The sequence below is a fragment of the Taudactylus pleione genome, unplaced genomic scaffold (assembly GCF_031769625.1).
Source record: "Taudactylus pleione unplaced genomic scaffold, aTauple2 ptg000451l, whole genome shotgun sequence".
Lineage (NCBI taxonomy): Eukaryota > Metazoa > Chordata > Amphibia > Anura > Myobatrachidae > Taudactylus > Taudactylus pleione.
This window is the reverse complement of record NW_028284853.1, coordinates 5,553,469-5,569,684: the sequence shown is the minus strand read 5'-3', so window position 1 is coordinate 5,569,684 and position 16,216 is coordinate 5,553,469. Positions and strand designations below refer to the sequence as shown.

The 16,216-nt window shown below is 43.2% G+C and overlaps 1 long non-coding RNA gene across 1 annotated transcript; it reads left to right on the top strand.

Annotated features, from left to right (window-relative positions):
- Positions 1-7,987: 7,987 nt before the first annotated feature.
- LOC148505532 (uncharacterized) lies at positions 7,988-15,773 on the top strand. The gene is made up of 3 exons (XR_015869884.1): positions 7,988-8,060; positions 9,191-9,315; positions 11,230-15,773. It is a non-coding gene; the product is annotated as an uncharacterized LOC148505532 (long non-coding RNA).
- The last annotated feature ends 443 nt before the right edge of the window (positions 15,774-16,216 follow it).

The window sequence follows — 16,216 nt, the reverse complement described above, 5'->3', positions numbered from 1 at the left end:
TGGGTATGCTACTTGACGGCATCTTGCTTTGCAGCATAAGTACACTGTTTTGCGGTGAGCTACTATGCCACGTGTGTGCTACTTTGCGGCTTGAACACACTACTTTGCGCGTTTGCACGCTGCCAGGCAGTGTGAGTACACTGCTTTGTGATGTACATACACCACCGTGCCATGTGTTCCCCTCGTGCTGCCACAACTTTAAACAATCATTATACTTTACTCTTTTCTTCAAAGATTTAACTAAACATATGTTATCTCTAACAGTATTTAGTACCTCCGAATCGAAACTGCCAACTTTGGGAAAGGGTTTCATACATCCTTTGGTCATCTTGACCCATATGTCGCAGTATGCCATAGCGTACACACCATATTTCACATTCATTATATACCTTGCTGAACCGGTTGGCCCATCCATAAGCAGCACCTCATTGACCATCCCTAGCGACTGCTTGGCACCCATCTGGAACAACGCTTTTGCTACTTTCGCTAGAGATTTCGACTGGTGGATGAATTCACGAGCTGCGTCCACTCACTTCCACCCACTGTGCACAACCGACCGAATTAAAACAAACTTTGTCTGCTGCTTCCTACTTTGAGTAACTCTCCCCTGGTAGCATTTAAGTATTCCAATAACACTTATCCTTGCCATTGATTTCCTCCACCAAAACCAATTCCACAATCACGGTTCACACAACCATGCGGTCCGATTGCATTACCCAGAGACACTAACTTATCAATGAACTTTGCGATTACAATTGGAAGTCGACTGAGAAACAGCCTCCGGTTTCTCGTCCAGTTATACCTGCTATGTATACTGCTACGGCTGTCCTACTCGCCTCTTGGACACCTTGCCGGCCCTGTCTATTACACCCACTGTGTACAACCGACCGAATTAAAACAAACTTTGTCTGCTGCTTCCTACTTTGAGTAACTCTCCCCTGGTAGCATTTAAGTATTCCAATAACACTTACCCTTGCAAGTGATTTCCTCCACCAAAACCAATTCCACAATCACGGTTCACACAACCATGCGGTCCGATTGCATTACCCAGAGACACTAACTTATCAATGAACTTTGCGATTACAATTGGAAGTTGACTGAGAAACAGCCTCCGGTTTCTCGTCCAGTTATACCTGCTATGTATACTGCTACTGCTGTCCTACCCGCCTCTTGGACACCTTGCCGGCCCTGTCTATTACCAACAGTTCAAAAAGCAAAAACCTCCGTTTTCCTTTATCCTTTTCACATCACAAGCATACGTTCACATTCATATACCTTTGTTTTCTGGCCAGAAAAATGCTTTCCCCATGGCAATACCTATTCAGAGGTTTTTTTTAACAAGTGATACAAGACTATCTATCACAACGATTGCTTAAACATGTGGCAGTAATACAGGGAAGACACATACGCTATTTGCAAATCGCCTATTGCAGCGCAAAAGTGACAATAAAAGAAACAGACTTTTCTCTCTTGTCCCTAGGTCCTAGCCAGCACTCCTTAGATCACCCAAAAATGGACATTCGGTTTCACAACACAGAGTACAAAACAGGTTTTAAACAGATTGCGTTCTTACTCGTATATGACGCGTCCACCCTTTATTGAGGAACCGAAATCCGGTTGCTTTGAGTAATTTCCGGTAGCATGAGAGCCCCCATCTATTGATTCCTAATAGTAGCTAGTCGCTATTTAGCTCTGCAAGTCGCTTAAGAAAGTTTCCAGTCCAATCGTGTGGTTCCAAAGCACAAAAAGTTATTTATGTAAAGAAAAAGTAACACGCTGAAAGATTTAACAATTAGAGTAAAAAGCAATAAAATAAGTACAGCCGATACATACGCGTGCGCACTGGTCCCAGTATACAGTCATCAATCCAGAAGCATGCGGTCGCTAAGAAGATGTGCTTACACTTAGGTCGGGGCACAGCTTATATATCTTACAGGTTTCAACGTTAACAAAGGGACAAATTGACATGTTTCTATTGGTTCTTGCTTCTGGTCAGTCTGGTCATTGGTCAGTTCATACGGTGTCATCAGGGGTATGGCTCAGTCCTCAAATGGTCACATTGTGTAGCTTCCTGCCGAATAACTGGTTAAAACTAGCTACAACACTGCATACAAGTAATAACATTCTAAGCAATAACTCCCTATCATCCATAACTAGCGGACTCAAGATGCGACTTCTTTGCCGATGGGAACGGATGTCTGCAAATAAACAGGGATTTAGTATGATACCAAACATGACATGTCCACTATATTCTAAACCATAGATTTCATTTAAGTACATATTACATCATAATTATAAGCTAATAATACCTTTAATAACTCTGGTTAATATCTATAGTGTGTGGGAACCATTTTATACATACGCGTTCGCATATGTGCGTCTGTGTATTGAAATAGCAAATGTGCATATGTATGTATGTCAAATATGTCAATACGCATGTGAGCATCTATGTGTACATATGTGAATACACATACGACCATCTATGTGTATATATATATATATATATATATGTGTGTGTGTGCATTATGTGCATCAGTGTATGTGTGTGGCGGATGCGCAATTTTGACTTTGACAACTGGTAACCCCTTCAGAGAGGCAAGTTACCCTACTAGATCTTAGACTCTAGGGGGTAAATTTAGTAAGAATCGGGATTGCCCTGATTTGCAAAAAGATTCATATTGGTGTAAATCGCCTGAACTCGGGTGATTTAATCTTTTTTTATCTCTCAAATTTACCAACAAGCGATTTGAGGTTAAATGAGTTTGCCGATGGTGATGTAGGTCGATTTTCTCTGGTGATTTTAAAGCAAGCTTGAGTGAGTTATCTCACCCGAGATTGCAGTGTTCCTTTCTGCACAACTCTCCCTAGCAAGCAGCCTGCACATATTAGTGAATTATGTGTGAGCTGCTTGTGTTGTACCTGTAAAAAATGGGTTCATTTTTTTTACAAAAATAACATGAGCTCCCCCCCCCAAAAAAAAAGTCTAACCAGCCCCGGACTTGCCAGCCAGTCCTGGATCTTAAAATTACAGCAAACAAAATGAGTTGGGTTCCACAGTAATTTAAGAACCAGCACCAGGCAGCAGGACCAGACAAGGTTTTAAATATAGGGAGAAAAAAATTGGCGTGGGGTTCCCCGTATATTTAAAACCAGCTCCGGACCCTTTCTAGCGGGGGACTGATGTCACAGCCAGGGGTGCCCTTTCACCAGGCTCCCCAGCCACAGAATCAGCCCTGACCGCTAGTCAGCCAAGGCCAGGGATCCCTGGGGAGTTGAGGACCCCTTCAATAAAGGGGTCCCCCTCTCCAGGGCACCCCTGGCCTAGACTGATAGCCCGGGTCTATCCCCGCCACCCCTGGCCGGTGGGTGGCGGTTTGATAGTGTATGTAGTGTTAAAAATAGAATTATCAACATTGTCTTTACAGTGGAACTACAGGTCCCAGCAAGCCTACCCCGCATGCTGGTACTTGGAGAACCACAAGTACCAGCTTGCGGGGCCTTTCCCTTTAGTAAATTTGCAAGCAGGAAAAAAATTAATCACCCGAGATGGTCATCTCGACCTATCTCGATTCTTAGTAAATTCTCCCCTAGATGTAACTCATTACAGGTAATGAATACAACTTTTGCCGAAAACTTTAAACTTATTTTTCAGCAACAGTTTAGTAGGCGTCCTCGCTGGGCTATGTTTTCCAAAAAGTAAAAGATTAATTCATACAATGCACATATTAGAACAACTTCAGCATACACAGATCATCTGTATAATTTCGTTGAATTGCACACTCGCTTGTTTATCTAATAGCTTATAAGATAGAATGCATTACTATACATTACTTTTAAAGGTAACCCTATTTCAAACAAAATAGAGTATTTCCCCATGAACTTTACAACGTTCAATATTTCTATACTTCAGTATTATAAATTACCCAGTTAACTGTCTCTGGAGGCTAGGCTCCAAATAAAAGCTCGGTGGTGCACAAAAACACTTTTGTTATCCCCGTAAGGTGTCCAGAGTGATAACTGACTGAAGTTTTTAGCTAGTTTAAGCTTTGTGCTGGTTAAAAGAGTTTCTCATACATTAGGGTATGACTGTGGCTTTTCCAGATAAGGAAAGAGAAACATTTTGTTGTCTAGCTGTAACTGTTGCTAGAACATAGGGCCTGATTCAGAGCTGGACGCTCTGACCAGAGCGCTCGCTCTGAATCAGGGCCCTCCTACCTCTTATTGGAGCGGCCTCTTGGACGCTCGCATAGCTGTGGGTTACCACCCACAGCTTATGCGAGCATCCATGATGATGGTCACGATGGTCAAGACCATCGCGACCATCGGGCTTGCGACGAGACCCTGTGGTAGGGTCTCGCTGCCGCAAGCCCTGGAGTGATTTTGGCTCTATCAGAGCCAAAATCACTCCCACTGACATCACTAGTGATGTCAGTGGGGCCGGACGCAGACGGTAGGCGTTCCCATGGGAACACCTCCGTATGGCAGCCACGCCCCCGGCACTCCCACCAAAGGGGGCGTGCTGTTACTCAACATCGACAGCACGCCCCCTTCGGTGCGAGACCCCGAGCGACGGCTTCACCGTCGCTCCCCGGGTCTCGCGCATGCGCACGACGGAGGCACCTCCATCGTGCGCATTTGCGCGCTTGGGCACCATTGACCCGCTTGCGAGCGCTCGCGAGCGGGTCAGAATCAGGCCCATAGTTACAATATGTATACAGGTGGCTGAGCATGGAGCCAGCAATAGGCAATATACAGTAACACTTCTAATTACTTTCCTCTGTGTAATGAGTCAGTCTGGCTAAAGAATGACATACACATGTGCTGTGGCATTCTGCAGTGTCAGACATAGTACCTCGCATAGCAAGATAGTACATACTGAATATTGTAGTCAGGGCTGGTGCTGGGTTCTCTTGGGGCCCCATGCTCAGACAGACGCATGCTGCATGGACCCCCATTGGTGCCATATTGAACATGTGGAAAAGAGGGGCCACTGCTCATGTCTCCCACATATCCTCACACCTACTGTGATGCCCTCCACTTTGCTCTCACTCAGAGGGGTAGATGTATCAAATCTTCTAAAAAGGAAAATTAGAGAATGTTATAATGTTAGAATGGTCTTCTCCATTCTAGGACTCTTTCTAAGACCAAGGAGGGTTATGTATGTAATATTATGGTCCCGGCGGGATTTCAGTGATATTGTCGCTAAATTTAAAGTGGCAATCAGTTACAAGACTGGTTCAGCCTTGTGACTGATTGCCGCTTTAAATGTAGCCACAATCTTGATGAGATCCAGCCGATAGCAGAACCCTAATACATAATCCCCCAGATTTCAGACTAATCGCTATTGTCTATAAAACTATAACTATCCTTGTAGCTCGCTTGATGTGTAATGAGGTTATATTAAATACATTTTAGAGCTATGTACAACAGTCATATTGTGGTTGTCATTGCTGTCATATAAACCAGGTGTAAAAGAAATGTTGTAGAAAAATTCAGATAGCTTAGCTGTAGTTGATGTTTCCACGGGGTGGCCCTGGGGTGGGGGTAGGGATCGGTCACATCAAGCCCGAGCCAGTATTTTTGTTTCACAACAAACAGCACAGAGGTCATATTGTGATACTGTTTGGACCTAAGCTCATTATATGGTAAAGATAATATAAACCAAATGAATCGGCTGAGTTCACAACCACAATAGTTTTTTGTTTTTGCAAACACACCTTTTCATTAGAGTTTCCATAACAATAAACAAGTGCTCAGCACACAATACATGTATTATGAAATCCAGGCACAGTCAATTGCATAATACCTGTAAACCATAGGAGTAAACAAAACCGATATAGATATTAGTGTATGACCAAACATGTTATCCAAAGACCCTAACCTGTCCTCATGTGAGAGGCGCTAGGTCCGTAGTGCAAGCAGGTGTAGTCAGTCGTTTACCTTGCTGCACCCGCTCTCACCTTCAGGCCACCGTTGTGGTCCTGGAATGTAGGTCAGACACGGATACGGTGCAGGAGGGGAAATCCCTATCCTCAGACCCTGCAAAGGAAGGCAGGTCTAAGACCGGATGGTCATTGCCACTTTGGCCTCAAACTTCGCTACACCCTGGTGCCAAGCACCAGGATGCACTAAGCAAACCACCTGACTAAGGTAAGGGGGGAGGGGATGATAAACAGAACACAGATTATGCTCACCAAGTGTTCTCTTGTCAGCTTGCTGGATGGTTGGTCATGACCTTGGTACCTGCAAATAATCACAAAGGAGCAGCCCACCCCCATGACTGTATTAAACTGACCTTTTCTTCTAAGCTTAAATGCCCGGGCCCTACAATACCAACTGACCCAGTGAACCAACAATGAAAACCGCAGGCTAACCTCTCGCTAATAGACTGATACCATACTACCAACTGATACAGTCACAATCAAAGCAATAAGATAAGCAGGTAACCTACCAACAAAAGGGTCTACACAATGACCAGTCCTAATGCCCACCAATCAATGGGATCTACAAAGGGGCTCGAGCCTAGTGCCCGCTTATCAAAAGGGCTTCCAGGGGCTCGGGCCTAGTGCCTGCTGGGGGTCATTGTGCTTGTGGGGCGGCGATGGGGAATCATATGCTGCTGGAGCCATGGCTGCTGCCGGACCTCACTACATGGGTTGGTAGAGGCTGAATCCCATGGGATTTAGGCCCACCCTTCTGTGTGAGGCCTCCGTCTGAGTGCAGGTCAACCACCCTGGCCTAAACCGAACCCTGCCACATTCATATCGGGGAGAAAGAAAAATTGTCACCAGTGGGCTCATATGGTTTTGATAATATTTCAGTAGCAATGATACCATCTTATACATCGATGTGGGTTGTCCAACCTTAAAAGTGAGTTCTACCTATAAAAGAAGTACTACGGTGTACCTGGAAGTGAGTTGTTATCTTAAATTAAGGGAAATATTTAGTGCTCATATGTAACATGTTACTATACAATAATCATGTTCTGATAAATGTGCTTGTCATCTTATCTTTGCTGCTGCGTGTTTCTGTTCAGCCGTTGGAGAACAGCAGACCATACAATTATGTCTCTAAGTGTTGTTAGGAAGGGGGCTTGCTGTAGGTTTATGAGTTTAGACCTGTCAATTTTACCTACCTTGGTTCTGACCCCTTTTAATATTGCAGAACAGTTTGTTCTTTCTTTACATATCCCCGGCATGCCTTGTGCTTGGCAGTGTTGTGTGTGCAGTTCCATTTTAATACGTCTGTATTGTTTGAAGGGTATGTTGTTAAGCCATATGTTTCGCTTCCGGGACTTCATACCCATTCCACGTGAATATCACCCATCTGAGTAACCCTTGGAAAGCGCAGACACTGCCCTCGGCATGCCCAGAATATGAGACCAAAACGCCACATTTTCTGGGATGCTGGCCTTCGCCGTCCCTTCCCAGCCCCCAAACATCTGCAGCCTGTTAATCATGTTGCAGCATAGGGGACACTGAGACAGTCGTCGCAAACACAGATCCCCACCTGTGCAGTACAGATTCTGCGCATGCGCCGATCGGCAAGCATCAAGTCCAACTAATCCCCCGGTCTTCATGAAGAACCACTACAAGGCGGGATGGGCTAGGTCCCTGGCCACTCATTACCCATTGTGCACATTGTGTTCATTGCTCTCGTGTTTCCAGTGTGTGTTTCAGTATAAATACCAATATAAGAATTTTGAAGAATAGATTTCATAGGGCGACATATTTTTATTTGCCCTAGGCGCCATTAACCCTATTTACGCCTCTGATTTTTTAATTTAATTTCACTTACATAAATTTGCCTGAATTGTTAATATTGCCTAAATAAGGAGAACATTTCCTTAGTGAGTAATTGCAGAAGTATTCATGCAGTATGTGTGTGTGTTGGGCGGGACACTCTGGATGAAGGACACTGGTTGGTTTGTTTATAATAGACAAACAAGGAAATACCATTTAGTACATAAAGAGCAGTTTCCTGAAAGAAACTACATAAGAAGAATGCAGGGGAATTTCCTAAAGACTTTACTGTACAGGCATGCTGCAAATAGTGATAATGTGAGTATGAGCTAGCGTGGGTGTAGTTAGTATATTACATGTACTACTTATTCTACAACAGAAGTAGCCTTAGAAACACAAAGCTGTACTGTATTATATTGTGGACCTTTTTTAAGCTTATTATATATACTTATATGAAATATAAAATTAAATATTATAAAATATTTCATAGACATTCCTCCTATATTTATTCTTAAACTCTGGCAATATTCTAGATACATTTTTACTGAACATTACCTCCCCCTGGCAAGAGATCTACAGCAGAGAAGTAGATAAGTTTACACTGTTTAGATATTTAGTGGCTTATTTTCTAAGCAGTGGATTTACAAAACCCCCGATTTTTACAGATTTTGCCTGCCGGATTTGAAGAAGAAGAAATAATACTAAATGCAAAATAAGCCTGATTTTGCATTTACTATTATTGCCCTTTTAAATATGGTAGGGAAAAATCTGTAAACATTTAAGATTTTGAAAATCCACTGAACAGGGATCCTAACCAGTGAAAGTATCATTCTGCAGCCTTAGCCACTGCAATACGGCTCCTCCCGAAATTATGGATTTCAACAAGGGGTATATTTACTAAAGTGAGAGTTTTTAAAAGCCCATAGCAACCAATCAGGTTCGAGCTATTATCTTCCAGAAGGTGCTAGTTAAAGGTTAAGTAGAATCTGATTTGTTGCTATGGGCAACATCTCCACTTCTAAAATCTCTCATCTTAGTAAATATACCCCTTAGTAAGTTTTTTTTTTTTTCTAAAATAAGGAAGCACTGAATCTGTTGTGAGGTAGTGTTAGAGGTTGCACTACTGAAACAGTAATAGATTTTTGGAAAAAGTATCCAGCAGATGGAAGCTGGAAACAGGTTACAAACAGTTTAGCACACGTCAGTAGTTCCCAAACTTTCGTGCCGCGGGGAGCTTGCAGAGGTGCCACTTTCAGAGGTTGGTGGTCCAGGACCAAATTAAATTATTTACGTTCCATGTGATAGGCAAAACCAGTGCTGGTGGTTGCCAATCATTAAATATTTGGAGTAACAGAGGTGCAGACCTGTCCGTTACCACATAACTGATTAAAGGATAACAAATGCTCACAATTTACTTTTGAATTTTATAATTTTTGCTAAATTTGTAGCTAAAAATGTTTGGCCCAGAGGTGCCATGAAAAAAACGCCGAAAATCTAGGGCACCATGATTCAAGATTTCGGAACCACTGGAAGATGTGAAATGAAGACAGATCTCTCCTGAGACTGAACATTAGTAAGTAGGATGGGAAGACTAGATTGATCAGCTAATGTTTTATCTGTCATTAGCATTAAATGGGAGATGTATCAAGTCTTGGAATGAGATAAAGCGGAGAAATTGGCCAAAGCAACCAATCAGCTTCATAGACTGTGTTAGATATATTACAGTTATATTACAGTTAGAAGCTGATTGGTTGCTTTGTGCAACTTCTCCACTTTAGCTATTACCTTTTAAGTGATTGCCACTATAATATGGCTGTCAGTCAATAGATCCACAGTGAGAAGTTCGACATTGTCTAGGTTGATACCAAATGGTCAACAGGCAATAGGTCGACAGGTACAAAAGATGGACACACGAAATGATGACAATAGAATGGTCGACACAAAAATGGTTGACTTTTTTTTACGGTTAGGCACTTATCAGAGGGTTAGGGTTAGGCTCTAGAAGGGACAGTTAGGGTTAGGCACTCTCTGGAGGGTTAGGTGTTAGGCACTAGGAGTGACAGTAAGGGTTAGGCACTTTCCGGAGTGTAAAGCTGGCCACACACTGGACCAACTTACATCAAACCATCCAACTAGTTGATTGGTTGGAATGAAAATCTTGTAAGGGATGAAAGCAAATGACAATCAGCAATTTGATCCCAAACGCCGGAAATTGGACAAAAACTGTTGTTTGAACAAATTGTTTGGATCAAACATTTAACAAACTTGTCTGAACGACCATTTTCATCTGTTTTCTGGCATTTAGGAGCAATTTGCTGATCATCAGTTACTCCCATACCTTACCAGATTTTCATTCCAACCAATCAACTAGTTGGATGGTTGGATGAAAGTTGGTCTAGTGTGTGGCCAGCTTTAGGGTTAGACAGTAGGAGAGACAGTTAGGGTTAGGTACTCTCACCGGAGGGAAAGTAGGAGGTTAGGCACTTTCTGGAGGGTTAGGGTTAGGCAATTGGAGAGACAGTTAGGGTTAGGCACTTTACGGAGGGTTAGGGTTAGGCACTAGGTGGGACAGGTAGGGTTAGGCACTTTCTGGAGGGTTAAGGGTAGGTATTAGGAGGGATTGTTAGGGTTAGGCACTTAACCTGACAGTTAGGGTTAGACACCAGGAGGGAGGGTTAGGGTTAGACACCGAGGGAAGGGTTAGGGTGAAGATTAGGGTTAGAAAAAAAAAGTGTAGACTATTTTTGTGTTGACAGTTCCAATGTCGACCTTTTGACCATGTCGACCATTTGTACCTGTTGACGTTTTGTACCTGCCTAGCAGTTGGTGTTCATCTTTTGACTGTCTATCTAAATAGTATAGATCTTTTAATCCACACTCCTTTAAAACATGGGGTAGACTCGCCGGGATCTCGCCGATGTCTGCACAGCGCAGGCTATTACATTTACCCCCAAGGATTGATCCATCTCCCATTAATAGTTTTAGATTATTTTTTTTTAAAAGGGGAGCTAGCTCAAATTTAAAAAACATATACTATATTTATTGCAGTGAAATTACACAGTAATGTAGCCATTATTTAATACAAAAGATTGTAAGTTTTCATAGACTCTTTTGCCCACACAGATAACATAGCTTTAGGATTCTGATTATGCAGCTGCTAGTGTCGGGACGTTTGCTGCGACACACACGGGGCTTCTGCACTCCAGGAAAATGGGAGGAAATCACCTGACTTGTAGTCAACATTTCAATTTATCTTTAAACTTTCATCAGGACCTGACAAAAGTTTAAAAATAAACTGAAATGTTGACTGCAAGAAAGGCGGATTCCACCTATTTTTATTGACTACAGAAGCCCCGTGAGCGCCGCAGCAAACTTCCCGACACTACATGATTTACAGCTGAGAGCACCCGAGCACTATATATAAAATATTGCTGTACTATTTTGACATGTTCTCTTTAACTCATTACTCTTCTATTTATCATAACAGGTTTATGGAGGCTGTTCCTCTCACGCAGCAAATGCTGGATGGGGTTTTTAGGGTTTATTGGTAAGAAAGTTCATTACTCTATAATCCAAATGTAGCCATATATTACAGGGGATGAGGGATTTATAGTGTAATAACATGTGTGATTCCGAGCAATACAGTGGATCTGTAGTTGCCCTGCTCAGCAGATCTGGTGCTCAGCTCGTTAATGTACATTGCCCAGTTCTCTGTTTCGGGAAGTTTTGGGAAGTCTTGCACTAGGTCACAGGTTCTCAAACTCGGTCCTCTGGACCCCAAACAGTGCATGTTTTCCAGGTCTCCTCACAGAATCAAAAGTGAAATAATTAGCTCCAACTGTGGATCTTTTAAAATGTGTCAGTGAGTAATGAATGCACCTGTGCACTTGCTGGGTGACCTGTGTGGGGTCCTGAGGACCGAGTTTGAGAACCACTGATCTAGGTAGGAAATGTACTTTGTAAATAAGTCTTTATTGGTTCCTGTAATGGCAAGACTAAAATAAAAATGCAAAAGTTTGATTAATATTAGAGACTTAAAAATGCTGAGATCTCTACTTCTGCATATTGTAAATTGTAATAAATAATACAGCTAATTCAAAGTCATCACTATTGACAAATAGGGACACTTTATAAGATCTCAGACAGGGGCGTAACCAGAGGTATGGGGGCACCATTGCATAATTTCCTTAGTGTCCCCATAGGTCTAGCTATGGCCCCCATCGCCCCCACCACCACCACCACCCTCCAGCCCAGCACCACCCTCCAGCCCAGCACTGAAGTTGGGAGGAGGCATGGCCGTGGTCCGGGGATGTCATCATAGCCACGCCTCCTCTCAGCTTCTAGTGAGAGATGTATCAGAGGAGAGACCATGTCATTTTTAATCAGGTTCCGGTTGCGAGCCAATCGAAACTCGCAGACCAGCAACCTCTGCTGATTGGCTGCTGGTCCTGGAGTACCTATTGGCTTGTGACCGGTGCCTGATTAAAAATGACTTTGGCGCTGTACTTGGCAGGGTGCAGGAGGTTGCTTACTGGACCAGCAGGCCCCCTAAGCCGCTGGGCCCCACAGCAAGCATACCCCTTGCACCGTCTATAGTTACAGACATTCATTAAGTGTTCCCTTTTTATCTGCATATCAAATGCAATTCCTGTACTGGGTTTTAAATGCTAATATGTATTGAAGACAGGTATTATTATGATGATCATATTAAAAAACGCTGTAACCTTATCATGATAGATATTGTATTACTCCAAAACTCTGCACAGACAGTTTTGCATGTGATGCGCTTAGAAGCATCGGCTCTACAGCTACAGTACATGTCCCTGGAAACTTTTTTTAAAGTGTTAACTATGATTACAAATACTCACAATGCATACAACTCATACAGCCTAATGTCCCCATCCCACACGCTATTATGTGCTTATAGCAATCACCCATCTGTACTATGCACTGTGCACAACATTTAAATTAAAATCTGCACTTGCATGCAAGCTCCTCATTGCAGTTTACTACAACATTACGAAGGATAAGTGTGTCAGCATATATTTATATAAAACAGCGCATGTGCTGTGATGGCGTTGCGGCTCCGGTCTCGCTGTGGTTTTTCACGCAGTGTGAATGACACACTGGGGCCGTTTGGGAGTGGGGAGGAGGGCGCTGTTCTGAGGTGTGCCGAAGTCAGTGACTGTGTCTTCCGACGCAGATTCACCGGCCTCGGCAGTTTAATTGCGGTGGATGTTCTGTGTAACCTTAGGGTTACTCATATGTCCAAAGGTCCGCTCACTGTTCCCGATGCTGATCTGATGCTGTGTCTTCAGAAGCATGCAACGGATCTGAGAAGTTGGAGGTGGGCACCTTATTACACAAGACGCCACCTGCAGCATTGCACAACATCTCAGCTCCGCCGCGACCATAGACGCAGCACCGACCGGACTGCGCCTACCTCTGAATTAGGCCCTAAGTGATTAGCCCGAAGAGTGAACTCCTTCCAATCAAATGCAATGTACATCGTGTATACTGGCGTTCAAACAGCGGACTAATCACGTATTCTGGGTACACACCTTATGACAGTGTGATGCAGAAATGCAATTTAAGGATCCATCGCATCGCTGTACGCACTACACGATTCACCGTACGATGGCGCAATATAATGTTACATGCTGCATGTAACAACACCACTTTGGCCGTGCAGCACAGCAGATAGGATGATTCAATGGACAATAGGCGGGAACGACGTATCGGGCATACATGCTGTACGATATGTATGATATATCATTCTGATCCGCGTCAGAACAATGTATCGGATCATCCATCCATAGACTTATTTATCTGATTATCACCCCATAGCACTACATTCTCTGACCCCCTTTTTTATAATATATCCTATGATAGAACACCTCTCTGAATTTACCTGCTAAGGGGATATAGGTAGGCACCACGGAGCACAGGTTTAGCTTTCTGTATTCTATGTGTACTGTATAAAAAAGACAGAGGGCCTGATTCAGCAAGGGTCGCTATTCTGCTTATACAGTTCGCTACGCAGTTGCTAATATCAGCGGTGATATGTAAATGTCTGCATTCGCATTGCGATCGCAGACTATCATAAGAACGCCCACTTCCCCTTACTCACATCCGTATACTTTGGCAACACGGCGAAATAATCGGTAACATCGTGTAACATTGGACCCATACGCACAGCTAAGGCAGGTCAGACCTCACTCAGGAATTGCTAACTTCAGCGCACGCTATGAGACCTCAGGCTGCGTATGGTATTGCAGTGACTAATTTATGCACGCCCTTTAAAACGCACTGGCACGTCTGCGTTCGCCTGACCACCTCCCCGCCATCACCCACAAACGGCACTTCCTGTCAATCACTCTGCGATGGGTCTGTGTAGTCACTGCGATCGCAGTTCTGATTGCAGCATCTGGTTCTCGCACGTGCACTGCGACGCATACGCAGTGCGAAATAATCATCCGATTGCGTGCATATAAGCAACTGCGATCCTTGCTGAATCAGGCCCTGAGTTCGGCTGTCGCCCATAGCTCAGCAATGCCGTACAATAGTTAGCACAAACAAGATTTACCATGACCCCCAGTAATTACTACCAGTGAGGAGCGGGGGAGGAGGTGGCACTTTAATGGCATCATCATATTTGTGCTTGAAGATGTCCCTGAAGGCAGGGCCGCAACTAGGGGGGAGCTAGAGGTGCACCGGGTGCCGGATTGCAGAGGGTGAAAAAAGCTGACTCGAGGTGGCTTGGGGGCTGCAGACTCAGAAAACGGCCATCCAAAAATGGCCGCCGCCAAAGAGGCAACAGATGCTAGAGGTCCTACTGGACCTCTAGTGTCTGTTAGGCCAGTGCAATGCACACAGCATTCCTGGCTGAGATACACTGGGGCCGGGGAAATGGGGCTGAGAGACGCACTGGGGTCAAGAGACGCACACTGGGGGGCGCAAAATTGCTGCCTTGCACCGGGTGACAGATATCCTAGTTTCGGCCCTGCTGAAGGGGACTGGATTTATCTTACAAGGGAGTTCTCTCTTCCAAACTTGGTGCCCCTGTAGCAGATAGACGACCCTCTGCCAGCCTGTGTATGCTGGGGCAATGTTTATAAGCACCTTGCTCCCTGCACCCACTCCCACATATAAAATCGGCATCGCTGACATCACAATCAGTGATTATAGGTACAAGTGCAGAGAACCGGGTGTCCCTATACATTGTCCCGGCATACACAGACTACTGTACACTACGGAATACATCTTGTTTTCCAGAATGGGGGTTTATAATGCCCAGCTCGTCCGAATCAGGGGTCATATAAAAACAAGGGGCCCCTCATTTGATCCCTTGTTGGGATATCATAATATTCCTACACACCCCAAGCAATTAAATTCAAGACAGAGACAAATAACAACAAAAATATATATATAATTTTTAAGTCCAAATTTTATTATGAAAACCTATTGTATTTGTAGAATAGGATTGATGCCGAAAAAAAAGTAAAAAAAAAATAAATTTTTACCATCTCAGGTAGATTTTATTTGCTGTGTCTCAAGGAATAAGCAGACTAGAGGTATGTACTTAAAATTGTAACTATTCTGGAAAAAAACAAGGTATAATTTGTGTGAGCACTGCATTAAACAAGTCACAGATGTGGATGCCAAAATAAGATCAGAACATCGGTGAGAAAACCTTCAGTAACAAAGGGATTACCAATGCTAGCAATGTTACTTAAGGGAAGATGTATTACATTTTCTAAAGAAGACAGGTGGCAAAGTTACTCATAGCAACCAATCAGCTCCTAGCTATCTATCATTTAAAGAATGCACTAGATAAATAATAGCTAGAAGCTGATTGGTTGCTATGGTCAAATTTTCCACTTGCCCACTTTACAAAATTTGATACCTCTCCCTCTTAAAATGGTATATGTCTGATGATGTGAACTTAATTACCCTATAATAAAGTTGCAAATTTCTGTGTCATGTTTTTTTTTTGTAAATAAAGTAAAAAAAAATTGTTGGTAGTTTCAACATGTTTGTGTGTGTGTCATTGTATTATATTCATAAATGGACTTTATTATGTTTGTGTATCCTGGGGTTCTGGGAAAAATGCAAAGTGCATGTGTGTACTATCAGTATTGGACATGGAAACTAAAATTTCTTTAAATAACAGGTAATCTGATATACATTACACTGCTATATTACACTATATTACACTGATATATTACTTGGGGGAGACTAATACAGCTTGGTGAGAGATAAAGTACTCACCAACCAGCTCCCACCTGTCATTATACAGGCTGTGACTGAAAATGACTGATAGAAACTGATTGGTTGGTACTTTATCTCTCTCCACTTTATCTCTCCAAGGTTTGATAAATCTCCCCCCTTAATAAGTAGTATGAATAAAGTCAAGATGGACGGCTGCATACACAAAGTCCACAGAGACCAACTTCTATATAGCGTGGTTGGGA